The sequence below is a fragment of the Melozone crissalis genome, unplaced genomic scaffold, assembly GCF_028551555.1.
Source record: "Melozone crissalis strain CALT ecotype California unplaced genomic scaffold, PUWL_Pcris_2 ptg000068l_1, whole genome shotgun sequence".
In the NCBI taxonomy this organism is placed as follows: Eukaryota; Metazoa; Chordata; class Aves; order Passeriformes; family Passerellidae; genus Melozone; species Melozone crissalis.
This window is the reverse complement of record NW_026535846.1, coordinates 12,773,667-12,792,038: the sequence shown is the minus strand read 5'-3', so window position 1 is coordinate 12,792,038 and position 18,372 is coordinate 12,773,667. Positions and strand designations below refer to the sequence as shown.

General features: G+C 37.9%; 1 protein-coding gene across 5 annotated transcripts in view; it reads right to left on the bottom strand.

The window, feature by feature from the left end:
- The window catches only part of TENM1 (teneurin transmembrane protein 1), a 775,300-nt gene that overhangs the window by 339,055 nt on the left and 417,873 nt on the right, over nt 1–18,372 (bottom strand). The window contains exon 1 of one of the 5 annotated variants that reach the window (XM_054289927.1): nt 11,460–11,516. The exons of the other annotated variants lie outside the window; for them this stretch is intronic. The gene's annotated coding sequence lies outside the window, so the exon portion shown is untranslated. Of the gene's footprint in view, nt 1–11,459; nt 11,517–18,372 lie in introns of those variants that run through there. 5 annotated transcript variants of the gene reach the window in all.

The window sequence follows — 18,372 nt, the reverse complement described above, 5'->3', positions numbered from 1 at the left end:
CAATCTTTATTAATACTGGGTTCAGCTGCTTTATCCAGTGATGAATATATCTTACACTATACATTTTTTTATGTGCAGTCACTTCTATTTTTGTTAATTTTTCTATCAGAAGTGAAAAGTTTGATAGCAAGAGATTTTGACTAGGACTGTAGCTGTATCTAAAAAAATATGTATTTATAAAGCATTGGTGTCTTTTGTTGCTTCTGTGATTATTTTATCTTCCTTTTCATTATTTTCCTTATAATTTGAAGGCTAACATGCAATTCAGTGCTATGGAATGGTCAAGTGGAAGGAATATTTTCAAAGTCATTTATACTTAGAACAAATACGAGTAGTTAAAAGAAGCACTAACAAGGGAGGACTCCACTCACAGCCTGAATTTCCTTTTACAATAGTTCACATTTTTCTGCTTTGAACCTCTGACAGAATATAATAAGGAAAAACTAAAATAGAGAAATTATACTTTGAGTGTTGCAAAGAAAGATGTCATTTATAATGGTAATCACATGTGTATGTTATATCCTATTGAACATACCTGGTTTTTTACATGATTTACAAGTTCCACAGATAGTGATTAAGCTTTATAAACCTCACAAGAATTTATTAATTCCCAACAGGAAACACATCAAAACTATGATATTTTTATTTCCACTCAGGGGAAGAATCTCTGCTCTAAATATGAGACAAAATTTACTAAACAGTCATAGGAAAAATGAGACCAAAAAAAGTAGGTGATGAGTTTAGAATAGCAGGAGCAAAGCACTGAGAAGTGTTTTTGGAACAGCACAGCAGAGACAGTTTGGGGCTGAGGCAGAAAAACAACATGACTGGGCAGAGGTTTGCAGACAAAGCCAGCACAAAGGCAAGCATGGGGCTGGGCAGGCAAAATTTGACATCCTTGTAGCTGATTAACAGAGGGGATAGAAAGGAAGATAAAGTTTTAAATCTGATGAGGAAGATCCAGAAAAAAAGGACAAAGGATGTTGAGGAGTGATAGAGTCAGAACCAGGGGCTGGGATGATGAAGGAGCTCTGCAACAGAGTCATGGGTAAGCTGCAATTCCATCATGGTTAAACAAGAATGGTGCAGCTGAAAGAGGGAAAATCAGATGCCATTCCTGAACATGGTATTTGCAGCATCAGCTGTTCTACTGTTAAATAGAAGGTGAATGGAGAAACAAAAAGTTCTCTGGTCAGTTCTAGAGCAGAATTACATCAGAGCAAGCAAAGAAAAAGCTGTGCCCCAGATCTCAGAGCAACCCGGGACTAGAATTCAGCTGTTCCTCATGCTGCCCCTGTCTTTGTGGGAGCCCTGAGGCATGGCAAATTTCCCAGCTGCACAGCTCTTGCTTGATGCCATCTTATTGCAAAGGTCCCATACCTTTCTGGTGATTTCTCAAGGGCATCTTGTCACAGCACTGACTCCTCCTTCTCCATGGCACAGCCAACAAACTCCAGCTTTCTTTCCACCCAGCTAACCCACTCTTTTATAGCACTCATCTTCTTATTGGACACAGCTGTGGCCTGTTAAGGGCAGGCCTGTTCCTAATCTTTGGTGATTAGTGCAGCTGCAACTCCTCAGGTGTGAGATTACCTTCTGCACTATTCTCTTACATTCTATCCCTCCACACTTGCTCCCTTTTTTCCCTTTGCTTTAAATAAATCCATACAGGCAACCTGTACAGTTGCAGTCCCCTCATGAGAGGACAGCTTCTTCAATTTAATATACTTAAGAATCTCTAAATCCAACACACAAACCTTAATGAACGTAGATGTAAAAAAAATAAATTAAAAGGTTTGGGAAAGGCAGTTAGAAGAAGTCACTGGGAGAAGTCAATGAGCTAGGTAAGAGCAGGGTGTTACAGCCCTTTCTCCATACAAGCACAGCAGAGCTGCTGAGATTTGCTCATAAGGTGAGCATTCCTTCCAAGCTTCTACCATTATCTCTAATTAAGAAACATTTCTTTTTAAATTAAAAGATTCCCATGGTCACATTATTCACCTTCTTTAGTTTGTTCTGTACACAAAAAAGCTGTTGGACTGGAAACATCATTTACTTAAATAAAAAAAACAACACCCCACAAGGTGTGTGTTAAAGTGAGATAACACATGCCCCACTGGCCTTAAAATGATCCATAAAAGGACTATCTTACAATACTACACTCTTGGAAATGTCTTATTGTGATAATGAAATGGCTCCAAAGTTCATTTGGTTATAGAAAAGCTGTGTTCACCTACATACTATGAATATTTTTACACAATTTCAAGCAAATCCAACCAAGCACAACCTTCCTGTTATTCTGAGGTATAGCAGAAAAATACACACTGAATTATTTAATATATTAATTCTGTAACATAATAATATGTGATAGTTATCAGATGCATTCTTTATCTGTATGTTTATCAGCATCACAAGATTGTAGAAGGAGGTTCATTGCTCTGTAAGTCTCCAGTAAATTCTGGACAGGAGACTGTCATTCCTTCTGTATCAATGATACTGATAATACTGTGGAAGGGAGAAAGTAAATCAGAATTTATTTAAAGGTCCATTCCTTCCCCCAGATTTTATATTTCTGCCATTATTACTGATTTTTTTTCTACTGGAAAATTACCAACATTAGACACACTAAATATTCTTATCATGTGTAGTGCTCTGTAATTAATACTTACAGACAACCAAAATATATTTGCTGCCTGGACAGTCGTAACTGAGACACTTGGAAAGCAATGAATCGCTGCAAGACAGGAAGAAGGGATGACATTTATGATCCTGCAGATTTTCAGCCACAATCAGAGCACACATCAAGGGCACTTGTCCCCACAGCAAGGCTGGAGCCCGTCCTTAAGGGCTTCACTCCTCCCATTTCTGCCAGCAGAAGGGCATTATTTAAACACAAAGCAGAATCAAAAGGCCTATCATATAATTCACCTTTTCCATCCTTTATCTGGTAGCTAAAATAGAGACCAGCTCTCCAGTCCCATTCTGTCACTGTTGCCACACATTACTTCCAAAGTCTTTGTTTCAGCTCCACAATGAACTAGGAAAAAATTTTTTTTAAGTTTTGTAAAATGTTCTGCTCTCAATGAAATGGTAGAAATGAAAGTGATTAAATTATTCTACCTATGGAGTAAAACTTTTTAAACTACTTTAAACACCCTAAAAAGGCCATCTACAGCTTCATCCTTCAAAAAGCAGAAAGACAGATAAGAAAACCAGAAAACTAGGTCAAAGAATATTTCCAAGCCTATTTCAGTGTAATATTTGAAATTGAAGTAAGAAACAGTGAATAATGGCCAGGAATTTTCTTTCTGAAATTATGTTTTATCTCCTCACTGTCTTTGTATATGACATAGATAGTCATCAGGGATAATGTTAGTTCTTTATTTTAACTGTGAGTATTAAGATAATGGAAGAAATTGGCTAGTCATTTATGAAATATTATAGCAATAAAAGTCTTTGGTGGAAGATGAATCATCTTCCAAATAGTATGAGGGTGTCAATAAATGAAGAGTAATGTGAAGATCGCTTATATTTATTGAGACTGCAGCATTTATCAAAGTCATCAACATTTAATTTGAGTTAATATATGTGCTAGCTTTTTATTTCTTCTCTACTAGTTTTTCATTGGATAAAGGGCTAAAATTACTGGCTTTAAACTTTTTTTGGCTTTTATATTAACTATTTTTGGCTTTTATCTTCCATCTTTTAATAAATGTGCATTTGGATTACACCTGTAGCATTCCTTTAGTGGGACAGCTGGGCTGCTCTTTAAATGCATTAATACTTCCCACAGTGGACCTGCATGTTAACAAACCCCCTCTGCTGTCTTAGAGGCATTGTAAGTAAAAGTCTAGGAATTCTGGTACCTGAAGTCAGTAAAAACACTTTTTCTGCATATGTTTATAAACCATTGCTTTATGTTTATGAAAGAATTAGATGATAACCATATTAGAGAAATTATTCCATTCGTGATTGGAACTGAATGGATCCAGGCATGAATCTGAAGGCTGTTTGAGCTTGGAAATAAATCTAAATATCTTGGCTATCCCAAGCACTGATATGTCAGGACCTGTGACAGAAAGGAGAGGAGAGCAGCAGGACCTGAAACCATCTCATGAGGCCCCCTTTTCTTTCAGGGGAAGATGGAGCTATTTGAAAAATAGGAACTCGCACACTCGCAATTGTTGGCATTTCTCTTTTAATGCCACGCTGAGCTGCCACTGTGTGTTCCAGCTGTGTCCAGTGGGCAGCAGACACCTGCTCACCCTCTTTTCCTTGGGGCTCTCAGGAGCCAGGCATGCAAGGGCAGCTGCAGCAGCCCTGGGCCCTCTCTCTGCATTCCCGTGGCTGATGTGATGTGGTGTGACAAGGACACATCCAGCTCTGCCAGGGGCAGGGCATGGAGGCAATGAGGCCCACCCAGGAAATTTGGGAAGAACACATTCTGGCTGTGACAGCTATCCTCTTTCCTAGTGCTCCTCTGGCAACTACTGACCTGGGAAAAATGATTTGTGAGAAGGACTTACAGAAAGATGAGTCAATGACTGTGTTTTACGGGAATCCGCAGCCCTACCGGGACGTTTATGTTATTGATTTTTCCTATTGATAGATTCCTCTTCCAAATGTAAAAGAGCAATCCTGCATTAATGTATGAATGCAGATTTCATGAGACTCCCTAACCAGCTGCTCATGAAATAGTAATGCCATTCTTGAGTAAGGGAAATGGTGAATCTAGTGGTTGTTTTAACTGCTGTCTAATGCCTCAACAAAAGGTATCTGCACGAGACAACATAAGACAATTTTTTACTGCAGTTCATATTTCAAGCCTGAATTTGTAGTAGTTGAAGCATAATTCCTAAAAAATCCTCAGATGCGCTGTAAGTTGTAAATTCCTACTACACTGTAAACAGGATGTGTTGTTTACAGCTTTAGATCCACTAAATATTTGTGGATTTGCTTCCTCAGCTATAGCAGGAACTTACTGGTGATAACTCCCTGCCTTGTTCAATAACTTCCAGTAATTATCATGAAGAGAATGCAATAAATTTATGTAATAGACTGCCCCTTTGCTATAATATACAATGAGAAGCAATCAATGCTCCTTACAATGAGGAGAAGAAATACAACTGTGTTTTATTTTATAGCTTTAGAAATGCAGCTTTGGAAACCACCAGAGGGAGTAGAGGGAAACTCCAGTGGTCAAATTCCAGCCCTGTGAAAGGCAGCCCAGGGCTGGCATTTTACAAAGCAGCAACACAACAGTGCACTGAGTACTTTTTAGGAGACTATTTTATTTGCTCACCCATCCAGCAAATGCAGCATCCCCAGGAACTGATGCTCTTATTTCACATGCTTAGAAAGAGAGAAGAAACATGAATCTTGTAAATAACCCTCAAACTTAGCCTGTGGCAAAATAATTGTGAAAAAGGCAATGCAGAGAGAGGATAGCAAAATATCTACTTCTGCTGCTAATAACAATTTTGGAAAACAAGATAGCTGTATTTAATAATTGTGGGTTTAATATATAGTTTTACTGCAACCTAAATCAAAGGGCATTTCTGAGACCATCCTTGTTATGCTTTAAGTATAATTACACGCTATATATATTGGAAAGTAAATGAAAGCCTTTTCCTGGTGATTTGTTATACATTTCTTTTTTTGCCTCTGGCTTAGTGAAGGCCAGACCTCTGAAGAGTTTCAAGTATAATGCACAGTGAATATAAAACAGTCCATTAATTGGGATAATAGGTCCTGGCATGTAATTGCATTGCTAAGGTACTATGGATAGCTGCTGAGTGAAATGGTATTTATTCAAGGTTGTTAGTCATCCGTGGATAACTTTATTTGTCCACTGATGCTTAAATAAATGCATCATCCGTCAGTAAGAATACTTATGAAAAAATTTATTGCAAAAATCATTATCATGTCTCAAATTATAAAAGGAAACAATATACAAAAATTGCTGAGCAGTGGTACAATAAAGCCATGCCATGATACGTTTTTCTTGTTTTTCTGCCAGTGGAAAGTAAAATGTGGTTGAAAAATCAAGGCTAAATGGCAAGTTTACATGCTGACAATATTTACCCTTGCTACTGAATATAATAACTGTCTTTAAAAAAAATCTAATAATTCATTGTTAAAGTGCTATAGAAGTTATCTAATCTAAATAGGAGAATACATTCAAAAATGAATGCAGCACCAACTGCAAAAAATATAAAAATAACACTGTGTTTAAGCTACACATTGAGATATGGCAGCAGCTTTTGTTCTCAACATTGTTTTGCTGATACTCTGCAATGATCAGTAATCCCTGAGAAAACAGTGAAGAACAGATTACAGACACAATAGTAAGACACAAGAATTTCTTGGCTTTGGACAGTCTTAAATAAAGCTTAAATAAGACAGAAAAGACCTACAAAGAATTCCCATTGTTAGTGGCAACAGCTCAGCTGAAAACACCTTTGTATCTCATGTGGATAAAGAAATTCTTAGGGATCTGGTTTTCAGATAGAGTGCAGCCACATCCTCTTTTATCTTCAGCTACATATGCAAACACTCATTATTATGACAATCCTACCCTCAAGATCTCATCTCATCATACATTCCTGCTGAATAGAACTGAAATAATACATAACATACAAGTGATACAGGTATGTAAACAATGTTTGAAAGAAAATACACACATTAATTGGCATAACGGTGCCCGCAGCTACAGCAAATGTAATTTGTATTTGTAGTTTCTTAGTAATTTTCAGCACAGTTTTGACTGGGGTGTTTTGCATGTTGGGTTTACAAACTTTTTCAAAGGGTCACACCCAGGCTTTTGGATAGATACAAAGTCAAAACAACCTCTTTTGAGTTCAAAAGGTCTTTTCCATTCCCAGCCATAAATCATAGGTCAGCTTTGACCAGGTTTAATTCCCACACCTCCCCACCTGCATGGGAGGCTGGGCCAGCATCTCAGCAAAGCCATGCTGTTTTTCAAGTGTCAAAATTTGTCAAAGCCACCCATCTCATGGGATACAAAGGCTGGCAAATGGAACAGATGGATGAGAAAGACACCCACTTTAGAACAGCCTACACTTCACCAACACAAGGAACCGTGGTCACAGAGCAGTAACTCCTCCCTTCCTAATGCACATCAAAGTTCACAGGAGACGGGGAAAATTCCACCCAACTCACAGAAGGGGTTATTAGCTACATCTAAATATAAAGCTGATCAGTGAAGCCTGATCCTGCAAACACACATGCATGCTATTAACTTCAGATGTACGGGGTGTTGCAGCAATCTCAGCGAGGTAACTCATGCATTAAATTAACCACATCTATATTACGGGGATTAGGAACAGCAGCAATGTCTTTTTCTTGGGATTCACTTCTGAGGACTTCTGAAAGGTGCCGAAGACTCGGCGTCAAGTTTTGAAATGTCAAATAACATAATATGATTGAAGAGTAAGTAGGAAAAAATCCTCCAGTCCTGCCTCGAAGACTATTGTCAAAGCAGGATTTACAGTTTTTCCTCTAAGTTCAATGCTATTAACAGGGACTGTCACTCTCTCTGCATATCACTTTATTTCCACCTCTCTAGACCATCTATTTCCAGATTTATCAACTTCACTGAATGCGCTCCTTTTATTCCTTGATGATTCTATGTTTACAAGTTAATGAGCAAAATAGGGAAATTCAGCCTAATGGTTATTCTTTATGAACTGGTTTATAAAACAAGATCAATTTTGTATTAGAAGTGCATTTGGATGCATTAGCCTGTATTGCTGCTACACAATGAAGTAAGCAGTTAATGCTGCATCTGTCAATAGCATGCATTGAACATTTTTTCCTGGTTATTACCTCATTCAATATCAAGTTCAACTACACTTAGCTTGTGTAATACACCAACCCAGGAGCATCACTTAACACTTAAATCTATTGCATTTAATTTTTCACCCCCTGGTATGTCCATTTAATTTATCAGAAATTATCCTGTAAAGCAATTGCAACCATCTGCCATTTAAAGCATCTTTTTACTTTAGTACCACCTGAAATATTTATTACCTTACATGTTTTAAACTGAATCAATAATTAAATTATTGAAGAGAAATGGTTGCAACAAAGAAAGAAAAGAATTCCAGTCTTCAACAATCACCAATATGCACTTCCCATTCCCTGCTACTCTGGGTATTATCAGTATTAAAAACCTTGAGCATCCAATCCCTATTCTGATAGCCTGTACAACAATCTGTTGCATAAAATCTTGGTAAAAAGAAAGAGCTTTTTTTTTGACATAGAGAAATACTAAATCTGCCATTTTTTCTCCTGCCAGTCACTTATAAGATGGTAATCTTGTTTGTTTAACATGACTCACCTTTCAGAAATCCTCGCTTACTCATGTCCTTTAAGTTATAATTTTCTATGTATGTCCTTTTGGCAACCATGAATTAGAATTCTCTACCAACAGACTGAAAATATTTTGCTTAACAGGACTCTAATTTTCAACCTTTCATGTATGCTGTCATTTTAAAAACAGTGACTAAATTCACAGCTTTCAGTCTCCTGAAGACTTTTTTATTAAATATGCATTAAAATAATAATGGCATCAACAATTTATTTTCACTGTCACATATTAAGATATGCATAATACCTTCTTGTACTTCAAGTAATTTCGCTTGCCCTAACACTTGCTTACTAGCACTTCTTCCAATATTTGATGTAATATTTTCTATACTAGCAAGGTTTTAAAAAATCTTAAAATACCCTTGGAGCCCTCCCTGCAACTTTCTCCCATGACATAAGAAAGCAGGGTAAAGACAGCCATTATTAAGAAAAGTATAATTATTAAAATTTGGGTCAGTCTCTGTAACATGAAATGTTCCTTGCAGATGCTGCACCAGGCTAGAAGAACCCTGGCTGTGCCTCCTGCCTGGAAAAAAGGAGGAGAACTGAGAACACCTGTAGCAGGTGTTTTTCAGTATCAGAGTACTCTTCCAGCATCTTAAAATGCTGCTGAAGGACTCTGACACATCCAGTTTGCATTCATTCATGCCAGGTTTTAAGCACTTTATCAAATGCTGGCAATTCCTTCCCTGTGTTTAACCCTTGGTTTTATTTACAAAGATGAATCATGTGCTTCTGTCTTCATTTTACCAGGCTAAATAAGTAGGTCCTATTACATAACACACTTTAATTTCTTCTCATATGATAGATTCACTGTTCGCTTAATCATCATAATTGCACCTCTTTCCATCTGTTCTCATTTAAGTTCATTTTTCTTGAACAAGGATGACCAGATTGTACCTACCTCTCAAAATAAGATTAATGCCTTCAGTGATTCTCATTCTTCATTATTTCTTCAGAAGATCTTAATGCATATTACTTTTTTTTAAAAGTGTGTTGCCTAGATTACAGAATAACCTGAGTAATTCACCATAAATAACTAAACTCTCCCAATATTTAATATCAAGCCCTACTTCTAAAATTTTTTACTTGGATTTTTAATTTAACACAAGATGTCTTGGATATAATCACATATCAGTGTTATACTGGGCACCAGGTAACAGCTGAATTTCAAATCTTACGTGTTACACATTTTACACTGTTCAGCAAAAGTTATTTCAGATTGTTTCATCGTCCCCATCAAACATCCTCAGCTGGAAGGGACCCACAAGCCTCATTGAGTCTCCTTTTAAAACCATGAAGCTTGAAATCTACCATGAAAGACATGGAAAAAATGGCCTTCATAGCTGAATTTGGGATTATTCTCTCTCTCTGTCCCCTCCATTCTCATTAATTTTCTCCACTTCTGCCCCAATGTCCTGAAGCAAAACTCTCAGAAAACTAAAATCAAAGCAATAAGTCTCTGTTACTGCTCCTGCACTCAGAGAGAGTTCATCAAGACAGACACCAAGGCAAAGGTAGTTAAATATGCTTTTTTCTCTCCCTTATTATGACTTTTTTCAAACTAATTAGTAACTCTACCCATACAATCAATGTGGTAGTGAGAAGCTCTCATTAGAAAATTGTTGATATTTAAAACATACATTGGAGAAAGAAAAATACATGTTAAAATCTTTATTCCCATTGTTAAATGAGCAACTTATTTACTACAAATTGTCAGGAAAAAGTTATTGAAAAGCCAAGCCCAGATGTAAGGCCCTAAAATAGTGAAATTATAAAAGAAAATCATAATTATGAGAGCCAACTCTATTTTAGAGAGGGGGCAAAGATCTGTTCTAAGCTCCACTGAATACATTATGTTTTTTAAGGAATCTTCAGAAGTGAATCCACATAATAAAAAACATAATTACATTCCCTATAGGATATAACACCCACATAAAAATTAAAATTAAAATTGCAGCACTTTTAATTACTTGCCATTTACATTTATAGTAAGAAAATACTGGAAGATCACAAACTGATATCAGGCCCTATTGTGTGGAAGTGTAGCTCATTATGGTCCTCTCCCTCTGAAGAATTTCCTATTTAGCCTAAGACAGAGCAAGAAAAAATGAAAATGGGTGTTAAAAATGTGGTTGTTAAAAACCACAAGTACACTGGCCTATCATACCACTAAGGTATTTCAACTTGGCCATTTCTGCAATGGAATGGTATAAAGCAATTAATATTACTTTTTCTCCCTATTTTTACTGCAATAAAGAACATCCTGATCACACATTACTAAACCTGTAATATTGTTTCATGTTAGAAGGAAGTTACAAAATAATAAAGAGTGTCTAATCAAAAAATATCCCTCAGAAAACACTCATAGCATCTGCTCAGCAAATCCTGCCTGCAGCTCTGGGGCTGCAGCATCTCCTGGCTCTTCTGTAATTTACATAAACACAAAACACATAAAACTCTTCCAAGAAAAGTCCTTGAGCAATGGACATCAGTAACCACAACAGTAGGAAGAGCTAAAGTAAAAGCCGGTGATACTTTCAATCAGGAGGAGAATTCTCATTCATTTGTATATAATTTTCACACTTACTGTTCTACAACAGCTACCAGAAAAATAAAAAGTGATTTTACACTATCAAAAGCTGAAGCCTGAGAAGGAAAAAAACTCAGATGAAACCTTTTTCTCCAGCATTTCATTAATAAATGTAGTCCTTGAATTTGAATACATGACATTACCCCCATCTCCTGATTTTCACATGCGCTAATTTTGACAGTTTTCCATATCTACACAGGTAAACAAGTAGCTCAGTATCTCTAGGGTCCCCATGAGACATTAAAATTCAGCTGAAAAATGCCATAAAAACTAATCCTACACCTTACAGTAACCTCTTAAAGATGTTATTACCTTTCCTACCTCTACCCTGGTCCAGCTTTCACAATACAGCTCTTTAAGTATAATGTGAATAATTCAACTTAGAATTTCATAGTGTAAAGTGGAAGTCTAGCTATTAATAAAGGAAACTGCCAAACACACGAAAAGCACCTATTTCTGAATGTAGGAACCATACCTTTGTGAGGCTTCTCAAACTAAAATTCATTTTGGTCACAGGGAATCAGGACCAGATTCTCCTCCTTCTGCTTCTACATGGAGCCAGGAACAGAGATCTGGTATGCAGAACATGGAGCTGCTTCTCCTACAATGAATACAGATAAATGTAAAGGAACCTCAGCTGACTTTGCTCAGGCACTTCTCCTCACTTAATGATGATGTGCAGTAATTCAGCACAGCTGAACTCTCCAGGAAGTCTTGATGCTCTGCCACAGAACACTTCCCCTAACACAAAATAATATTGGTGAGTTTGGGATTGACTTCTATCATGCTGTAATATTTTTTTTCCTATGAGTTTGTTGGGTGCATAAGTTATAATGGACTTAGATTGTTTGGGTAGACGTGGAATACTAAGAGGCAGGATCTCTCATTTCAAACAAAATTTACCCTATTTGACAAGACAGCAAAATAATTTCACTGAAAAAAATCCTAGTGAATGGAACTATTTTAGTTTAATAAATCCATCACACATCAATAGAATTAGCATACACACATCATCTTGTATAAAAATCACTATCAAGTGATGTAATGTGTGACACATTACAGATTCTTAAACACATTTTTTGAGTTGAACATCAGTGTGGTTGAGTGGCAGTTTACAGTTTTAGATTTGTCTGTACATGCATGAACTACGAGCACAGAACTCTGCACGCAACAGAGTAACATCTCTGCAGTGGATATAAACTGCCTGTGGGCATTAATGTTAGCTCAGGCTTTTCTTGGCTGATGAGTAGAATATGAGAAGGCAGAACTGACCCAGACTATGCCCACTGACAGCCAACAGCTCCAAGAGGAGTGTTTTGGCTAGAAGGTAAAATGTACCCCCACCTAATCCAACCCAAGATTGGCCAAGTGCCCACTCAGTCACTCTGTCACTCCCTTCCCACTGGGACAGGGGAGAGACTAAGATAGAGAATGACCAGCAGGGTGAGATAAGGCAGTTTTATTACAGCAAAAAGAAAGAAACAAGTGGAGATCTGCGTGCAAGAGCTGAAGAGGAAGAAGCTCAGTCTGTACTTCCCATCAGCAGCGATGTCCGAACACTTCCCAGGCAGTGGGAATCAGCATGGGTAATGGTTCCTCTGCAAGGCCAACGCTGGAAACTCACTGAAATTAAACTCACTGACACCCCCCTTCCTCATGTCTCCCTTAGCTTGGGTATCTGAGCTGCCATCACACGGTGTGGAATTGCCCTTTGGCTCATTTGGGACAGCTGGCCTGGCTGTGTCCCCTCCCGGGACCTTGCCCACTGCCATCCCCTTTGCTGGGGGAAGGAATGTCCCAGGGCAGCGCTGCTCAGCAGCACCAAAACACTGCTGTGGCACCTGCACCCATCCAGCTGCCACTGCAAGCACTGTGAGGGCTCTGACCTCTGCCTCAGCCAGTCCCAACACACCTGACCTCAGCAGAAATCCGTCAGTATCGCAGTACCAGAATCCCAGGTTGAAAGGGACCTCAAGGAGCATCTGTTCCATCCTTTCTTGGCAACAACATGGCCTAGGCAAGGTGGCCCAGCACTCCATACAGCTAAATCACAAAAGTGTCCAATAGCAGGAAAAGACAAGACAAGAGATTAAATGAAAAGTAATATATCAGATAACAGAGAGAACTGGTCCCTTAGATTTATTATTGGACTTTGGCAGAGGTTGGAGCTTGGTGTGTTATTAACACTGATTTCTAGGCTTTGATGCTGCCTGCAAAGATGCCTATTTTCTCAGGATACATAATTATAATAGCATTAAAAAATAATAAAGAGTGTACTCTAGCCTGCTTTAAACATCAGGAGAAAGCCTAGTTTATACTAGGAGCCTGTAAAGAAATTAGTGTTAAGTTTATTTTTAGTAGCCATATTAGCAATCTTTGGAAAGTTTTTCCTCTGATTTTAACAGTTTATAAGCATTAAACTTCATAAGCATTCTAGAAATCAAAACCAAAGTTTATTCAATTAGACTCTACACATAAGGAAATTTCCATCAGCTGTTGCCAGCATGAATTTAGATTGGCAGCAGAATAAATGCAGTATTTCAGATGCTGGCAGTCAGTTCTTTGTACACATGAGGGCAAGCAGCACACTGAAAAATATTTCAGGTTTAACTACTAGATTTGAGTGAAAGCCAAGTAGCTGAGGGAATCTGTTACATGTGACTGGGCCCATTGCCGTTCAGAGAAGTCAGTGACACATGCACTGCTCAGCCTCTCGAGCAGCAGCTGTGATGAGCACAGATAACAGGAAGGTTTGTTTTCTATAGGACACAGAAATAACATATTGCCCTGCCCTTTCATTCAAGGTAAAAGAAGCTCACAATAGGTTATTGGTTTAAGGACAAAAAAAAAAAAAAGAAAGAAAATAAATGGTGGTTTCTATGATGTTTTGGATTACTTGAAAATTATGTGAGAGCATCGCAAGTTAGAGGCTTAAAGTCAGATTCTGAAATGTGAACTATGAACTCCCACTAACTCAAAGTACGTGGTATATTTTTATAAGATCTCATAATTAGGTCTGTGAACTTACATGTGAGGTCCTTCCACTGAGTTATGCCTCCCTGGCCCCGGGCTCTGACATTTCACAATGTGAAATGATGCTTGACAATGGTGCTGTCTTGGCTTGACAGGTGTAATAGCAGAGCTGAGCAAACCATAAACCCACACTGTGCAAACCTTTCCTGTTGCAGCTGGGGCAGTGTTATCTACTCCACTAAAACACAGAATGTTTGTACCAACCTCAGTGATTATTCACCAGCAACTTTGCTCTTTCCTTGCATGTCAGCAGATGCTTCTGGCAAAGTCAGAGTAGCAACCTCAGCTCAGTGGTGTAATCACTGTATTGCTCCTTGCCATAATAGATTTTGTGTTCTTTTCATAGTAGGTCTAGAATTTACACTTAAACAAATTCATTGTAAAAATTATATCAGTTTTATTGCAGATTGTCTTTCACATGATTATGAAAGTGTTCATTCAATCTGTTTTTTATCCAAAGACTTGTCTGATAACTTTTTTGTGAGAATATAAATACATCTAAGGTATTTATTCTCATATTAGTCCACCAAGTAACAATGAATTAACACTATTGCATGGACAGGAAGCCAAACCAGCACTAATTAGGGTCCAGGCTCCCACAGAAATCCAGCAGCATTGTAGTGACCTGAACTCAGTCCTGCCAAGTCCCAGCCTAATGCACTGACCACAGTTTCACCTTCTGGACAGCAGAATAATGAAAAGGCATTAGGAAAAAAACAACATAAAATGTTTTGCAAAGTTCTTCCAGGAAAAGCACACTGTATTTTGAAGGAGGAGGTGGTTCACCACTCTTCTTATGAACTTTGATATTTTCTTCAGTTATGGACACTGTTATAATTTAAAGAGTGCATCACTTTTGCTCACTCTGATTTTGCCACAGGAAAAATCATTAAAAAGAGCTAGGATAGCTTTGAGATTACATTATTTAATTTTCCTGGCTAAAAGGACTTCAGCACCTCTTGTCCACAGCCCACTGAGTTAACCTATGAAGGAGCTGGAGAAGCATCTCCTCTCTTTGCCGCACTGTGCAACATGTTCCCTTGGTGCCCTGCTCTCCTGGCACCACAGACTGCTGGCACTGAGATGGGAATCACCAAACCAACATCACCCAACACACCTGGGAGCTGCCTTTCTCTGATGGGAATCACCAAACCAACATCACCCAACACATGTGGGATCTGCCTTTCTGTAATGGGAATCACCAAACAAACATCACCCAACGCACCTGGGAGCTGCCTTTCTCTGATGGGAATCACCAAACCAACACCACCAACACACGCGGGAGCTGCCTTTCTCTGACTTCCTGAGCATCTGTCAGGAAAGCAGGACCAGTTCTGCACTTGGAGCAGCTCAGAGCCAAGGAACAGCCAATGGCCACAGGAACTGACTGTGTAGGCCAGAAGAAGCTGCCTGTGGCAACACAAAGAAAAGCTTCTGAGCCACATGTTTCTTTTCACATTTAGCAAATCTCTTCAAAGCATGTGCAGAAGCTGTTCAAGGACTTACCATTTCAACAAGTATGGCTGGATTTTCAGAGAAACGCCAAAACATGTATTTCTGACACAAAGAACTCCTTCCTCTTGTGTAATTTGAAGCCTCTGCTTTGTAAAATGCAAATCAAAGTGGAGTCAGCCCTTCCATTTCAAAATCTATTTGAATTTGCCTTGACAGTTTTCTACTCTTTCATGGAATAAAAATGAGTCATTTGAGAACTCCTGACCTACATGTTTGTTTTGGTTATTGCTCTTCTTAAGATAACTGGTTTTTGTTCTTTTCATGCAGCCAGTCTGTCAAAATTAAGACATCATTTTGCCAGTTTTATTAATGCAAATATTTCTTGGGGAAAATGCAGACACAGCAAACAAGAAACCTTTCCTCAGCATTTGTGACAGGCTGCTTTCACAATACATTTTTGAGAAAATTTAGACCAAAACCTTTAAGAAAAAACCTTTCATTTATGGAAAGGCATATTTATGAAAGCACAGACACTCTAAGAAGATTATATCAAGTGTACAGCCATTAAGGATAAAGAAAATATGCCTATAAATACATCGAGAAATTAATTAAGAAGGTAAGACAAAGGGACAGGATGCAATGTCTGCTTGCCTTTGAAATCAAATATTTTCCATAAGTGTGATTGAAATGGAAAAGAGGTGTAGGGAAAAAGTATTCAAGAAAAATTAACAAGTATATAAATAGATACTAGGTAACTGAATAGATATAGATATTGGAACATCTCCTGGATGGGAAAAAATGAACCCTAAAGACACAATATTCTTTATTTGGGATAGAAAATAGTAAAATAATTCTCAGTGGTTTTGTTTTGTATCAGTATTAACTCATGCAATTTAAAAACACAGTTAAAAGGGAACAGTTATTTGAACAGAACAATGCTGTTTGTTTCCACTTCATATTACACCATGCTTGCTTTGTCTGTAGGGAAAATATCGAAGAGTCCAACTTTCTTCAAGGTTTGGGAATATGATCAAACAATAAACAAGTATTTTTCTAGCACTCTAGAAGCTTTCAAACTTTACTAGAAGCTTTTCAAACCATTGGAAAACATTAATATTTAATGTATAAAATGGGTAAATGTTAGGGATCGAAGATAAGGAGAGGTTATGTTGTTTGCTAAAGACCTCAGGGTGTTTTGAAAGTAAGCCTAAGCTGAAAATTTTTATTTTCTTGAGCCCTTGGTTTGGTGGGTGATTTTTTGTGTGTGTTTTTTTTCATTCCTTTAAAATTATTATTTGTATTTTTAAAATTAATTTCATATTTTTACTTTTGGGGTGAGTCTCCCACTCTTCTCTTGGCCTTTAATGCAAGTGTACCATAGAGGTATTTGCAAAGACGTTTTCTAGACATCAGTCTGAGACTGTTGAATCTCACTGTATCAACCTTTAATATAAATCTCATGTATCATCCCCTTCAGCATCAACCTCAACCTCCTCATTCTTCTCCTGTCTTTTCTTCCCTTCTCCTCTCTTCCATTTAAAGCCCAGGACTGATAATTGAAAATACTGTGTATTCCTAAAGATGTTGTTCCATACCAACATGTTTATATCCATTTGCACTCCATTTTATTCCATCATCATCATCACTGCATTCTTTTATCCTGCTATAGTTAAGTACTTTTGAGGCTAATCTAGGTCCTATTACAGTTAATGGATGCCTTGCCATTAACTTTGATGGAGGGAAAATTAGCCTCTAACCTCTACTCTGTTTAGTTCTTTCAAGAAGGAATTCAATTCTTAACTCTCCATTCCTTATTTATATAGCTATTACATACAAATGGTGTATTCCCCCCATTTTCTTTCCAAATGCTTTCCTGGTTTCTTTCTCCATATTATACTTTTTTTTTTTTCTAATTTATTTTTTAATATTTCCAAAGGTGTATCAAAACCACCTAAACATGTTCATTCCACAGCTGTTCATTTCTCTGTGGGCATATATGGACACAGAGAAACTTCTCTGCAAGACAGCTCTATTTCCTTCTAGGGAATTGCACAGGCACAACCAAGGGCAACATTTTAGGCTTTAAGAGACCTGGAAAACACAGTAGAGTAGTTTACAGTAAATACAGCATGCTAAGATAGAACATTGCAGTAGAGCTTCCCTATCCCTCATTGTCTGTATCTCTAGCAATTAATATCACAGCTGTCGGATGGAATTGACCTGGATAAATCATTTCCCCCAATCAATAATCACAGTAGCACGTTTGTGCTGCTTCTCTCTGTCACTGTATCTCACAAACTTCTTTTACCAGGTCCTTCAGGGAAAGCCTTTGGAATGTGCCAAAGGCATCAGGGCTCATCTTGCTGATGTGCAGCACTGACCACAGTGGGCTGAATTCTCAGCAGGAAAGTCACTGCAGTGCCTGTTTGGAGGATCTGGCACTGAAGATGTTTTCAACGCAGTAGCAGAGTAAAATGAAGCTAAAACCATTAAAACAAAAGAGGATATTACAATAGAGTCTGACAAGAATTTCAATATATTTTTCAGCTGTAGGGGAGCAATGCTGACCACTGAATAAAACTGGAGGCAGTCAAGTCATATTAAGAATATCCAAAAATGCACAAAAGTAAGATTGAATGTTTTAGTGTTGCTTTCTTAGCGCACTACTGGCATTTCAGAGAATTTACACAAGTTATTCACTATACTGAACATGTCATATGTGATGTAATGTCTGTATGGAGATTGGCATTAAATAGTTAAACCAGAGTGAGCTGCTGGGTGAGCTGGTGAACAAAATAAGGTCAAGGAGGAAAGACAGCCTGGCTTTACCTCCTTGATCAGTGAGTACTTTTGCAAATACACAGCTGAAGGAGCCAAGACACAAAAGCTTGAGCATCATA